Raw genomic sequence first — 4,587 nt, 5'->3', positions numbered from 1 at the left:
CGTAGCGACTCTCCGATCACAGATCGATAGGCAGGCTGCTCCCACTAAACAAGCCCCACTGGAGCAGGTTCGATTCCGCGGCGTGCAGGTTGACATTTCCCTGCCAGCTATCCACCGGTTCCTATACGGCGAGAGCGCAGATGCTACGCGGACTCCCCACACTACCGAGTTTGACTACCGCTGGCAGATAGTGAAGGATGGCCAGTTCTTGCGCGAGCAGGCACTGAGAGAGACCACCAAGAGGTAGATGGCCCTGCACCTATCAGTCGACGGAGAGGGTGCAGATTGGGTCACTGAGCCGAAGGGGGCCATCAAGAAGGCCAACCTCACGTTCGTCGCGAAGTTCTTGTGGTTGCTCGTCCGTCACAGCCTTTCCCCCACAGCTGCTGATAACATCATCACCTGGGATCGAGCAGTGTTGATAGCGGCGATGATAGCCGGATTCGAGGTCGACTTCGCATGGCTTCTCCAGGCAGTCATGCACGAGAGGGCATTCAAGGTCACTACTACCTACCCCTTCCCGTGTATGATTTTTGCCCTTTGCAGGACCGCAGGTGTGCCCATATGGAACATAGATCAGTTGAAGACCCCGCAAGGCACCGTTGACGTCGGCCTCATCAGAGACGAGGCCAATGAGTTGGCCCCACGTCGAGGGCCCCGTCCAGAGCTGCCTCCACTTGCTGATGATCTTGCGGATACGGTGGCCCAGGCCCGCACCGCCACACAGGCGTCCATTGACACTACCCCGGTCGAGTCTATCCCGGGTAGTAGCCCAGCCCCGAGCTCCTCTCGCACAGCCCCTCTACCGTTACTGGCCCCGCTTGCTAGGGTCCAAAAATTGGAGGCACAAATGGCCACTCTTCTGCATCATATCCAGCCGTGGATGCAGAAGTCTATTACTGAGTCTGAAGCGCGTATGGAGAGGAACATGCAGCGGAAGATTGCTGAGGTTCACCAGCGCCTAGATGCATTTGAGTTGAGAGTGTTAGCCCGCCCAGCCCCTCTGGTAGATGTGTCGACTCTTCAGGCTGCAGTCGACAGTCTTCGTGCAGACATCGACACGATCCTAGAGGCGAGAGTGCCGGAGCCTGTCGAGCCTATTGAGAACACTGTATTGGCGGCCCTGTTTGCTACTTCAGAAATTCCCCCACCTTCCCCTCGAGAGAGTGCCAAGAGGAGTAGGGGTCGATCAGAGGATGAGGCGCGAGCAAGGAAGAAGGAACGCCGAGAGATGGAGGCCGCGAGGAGAGCCTCACTTGCTGAGGCGGAGGCACACCAAATCAAAGCATCGCAGATAGCGGCTGGGGCGTCTAGCTCCCGCACTGCAGAGACAGCTGGAGGCACTACTGATGGTGCGGTTGTTGCTGAGGACATCACTGAGGGTGTCCAGATTGCTGAGGACACCACTGAGGGTGTCCAGATTGCAGAGGATGTGGGTTCCGGGAAATCGGACCCACCAGCTTGCTGATCGACGGCGCTATGCGCCACAGGTTTGCTTCACCTACCCCTCTAATCTTTAGATTTTTTTATGCATTGAGGACAATTGCATGCTTTTTGTTGGGGGTGGGGTAAATGGAAAGTGAGTGTTAGGGTGAAGTCTGAGTAGCCCAACTCACTATCCTCTTTTGAAGTTTTCTTGCCTGTGTTCTTTTTCCCCAAAAGACTGATTACTTTTTCTGTTGAACCGGCACGTTATATCTTTTGTACATAGTTTAACTCTGAAGCATGATGGCTAAAATGATATCCCGATAAAACTGGAAAATGTTGCATGACTAGGCGTAGTAACTGATAATTGTGTGGCTCTAAACATGAAATAGAGTTACACCATTGCATTACCCTAATCTTCAAGTCAAACTAGGTGTCTGATAATCTGGTATAGTGATGAGATGTTAAGTGAGTGTGAGGAAAGTTGAATAGTCCACTACTGGTACTGAGCTAGAACTTGCCTGGTTAGTCCTGCTAAAAGTAAGTTGTAACAGACAATTAGGAAAGGATCATAGGCCCTTATTCAATATAGCCCATTTCTAGCCTAAATAAAAGAAACCAAATGAAAGTTATCCTTCTTTGATCCAAATAATTTGAGCTTAAAATTAGACCTTTCTTTTTCACCCCAACTGATCTTTTCTGGGAACAATATGTTGGCTCTGGTCCCTCCTTGGACATGTGCACCTCAGCTTATGCCAAAAGCATAAGTTGAGGGTGGCTAATGCATAAACAACCTTCGTTATGGCCCTGACCCGACTTTGGGTATTGTGTACCTTGACTCATGGCAAAGCCATGAGTTGAGGGTGGCTGTTTTGAAGAATGCTCTGGAAAGTGGGGTTGAAAGAACAAAGAGAGAGAAAGAACAAAAGTAAAGTGACTCATGAACTCGTTGAAAGAAAAGGAAAGAAAAAGAGAAATATTCAAGAATTACAAACAAGAAAAGAAAAGAGTTACTTACACAAATGAAGAAAGAAGGGAAACAGCAAGGTGAAAGAATAGGAGAAACTGGGCGAGATAAAGTGATAGAAAGTGGAAGGTTTAGCCGATATGTCAAGGAGGGCAAAAAGTCACTAAAGTATACCTAAATATACCCTACCTGACTCTGAGCCTACGTTACAAGCTAAAAAAGTCCTATCGTGATCCTAAGGGTTGTATAGCGAACTTAAGGCAGTGAAAATAAGGGCAAGCTTATGGCAATAGGTATGAATGAGTGTGACTTTGTTCTGAGAGCGAGTGTTGAAATGTAATCCTTATACTCAAACTGAAATCATTGTGTGAAAAATGAGGATTTTGTTCTAAAGTGAGGACACTAGTTGCAATACCGGAATTGTTAGCACTTCGGTGAGAAATTGAAGAGGATAGGTGTTAGTGCATGGTGAGTCTGTGTCATGTTCGAATCCCACAAAATTCAAGCCTAATAGTGATAACATGCATAGATTTGATGAGATTAATCGGGATTGATAGCCAAATGATTGCAAAGGATAAAACATGAATACTATTGTACAAAGCTTGTGTAGTGAGTCATAGTGCGTCGCTTGAGGATAAACAACGAATTTAAGTTGAGGGTGTTGATATACCGTGGTTTCACGGTATAATTAATACTTTTTCCTTAAGTTTAGTGTGTCCGAAAGCCTTTTTTGTGCTAATTTTGATATAAGTTTCTCTTTGTTTTGCAGGAAATCTGTCCAAAGCTGAATGCGGAGATTTTGAGCGAAAAATGCAGAAGAGACCACCTACGGAGCTTATGACGGTCCGTCGTGCCTGTGACGGTCCGTAGGTGGCAGCGTAGAGAAGCTGCTGAAGGAAGATGGGGAAGTCTGACCAAGTGTGGGATTACGAAGCTTGTGACGGTCCGTCATGGCTATGACGGTCCGTCCTGCAGGTTCGTCGTGAAGATCAGAGAAGTGATCCCAGTACCCAGATTCCAAGAGTTGAAGTATTTTGAAACGAGACCCTCGACGGACCGTTGTGTCTATGACGGTCCGTCACACTTGCCGTCGAGGGGAATGAAGAAAGCAACTGAGAAATTGCACCAAGTATGGGACGACGGAGTTCACGACGGTCCGTCATGACCACGACGGTCCGTCGACCCAGCCGCGTTTTGACAGATTTCCAGTAATTAGAATCCTTGTTTAATTAGGTTTTTATTTTTTTATAAATAGTTCGAAAAACCTCGTTTTTTGAGGTTAGACTCTGGGAGATAAAACATCATATTATTAGACTTTTTGTTTGAGTGTTTGATTTTTAGAGATTCTTACAAGTGATTTTTGGTGATTAATCAAGCAAATTTTTGGACTTTATTCTTTCTCATTGAAGTAAGTACATGAATTCTTGTTTAACATATTTGAATATTATGTTTATGGCTATGAGGAACTAAACTCCATAACTAGGGTTGTGGGAACCATAGGCAAATAATGAGATAAACCCTAGCTAAAATAACAATTCTAGAATAGTGTCTTGCATGTATTAATAATTCTTTCGCTTAGAAGTCTTTTTAACGGATGATCAACGTTAGAACTCGCCTTAATGCTACTTTTCGGACCAAGGAGGTAGATAATAGGAAAAGAATTATTAACATGGATTTAGTGTATACTACCTAATAGGCTAGTATTGATTGGTACGAGGTAATAACTTAGTCAAATATCGAATACGATGCTTAATATGAGGTAAAGATAAGGGTTAGGAAAGCAACACACGCAGCCGGACCAAGGTGCGGAGTGAGATTTTCTAGATGTTGGACCAAGGATTTAGAAATACATAACTTATCACTTTGCATGCAAGATAGTAGGAAAGAATTGTTATAGTTAGAATTATCAAGTTATGAACCTGTGGGAACACGTAAACCCTACTTACTTTGATTAATTGATTAAAACCCAACATTAAAAGCTGTAAGTGTCTCTTTCAAGTCCGTTAGTTATTTTTACTCATTAGGAAATACAAACCCCCTTTTTTATGCTTTTACTTTCTAAGGAAGTCATCAACCGAACAATAGTAATAACAAGTTGAAGTTAAGTCTAGACTATTTTCCTCGTGGGAATGATCCCAACCTCACTAGTTGGGTTATTTACTTGACGCGACCGCTTTACTTCTCATTTGAGAAGT

Source organism: Solanum lycopersicum, chromosome 6, assembly GCF_036512215.1.
Source record: "Solanum lycopersicum chromosome 6, SLM_r2.1".
Taxonomy (NCBI): domain Eukaryota; kingdom Viridiplantae; phylum Streptophyta; class Magnoliopsida; order Solanales; family Solanaceae; genus Solanum; species Solanum lycopersicum.
This window is presented reverse-complemented; position numbering follows the sequence as displayed.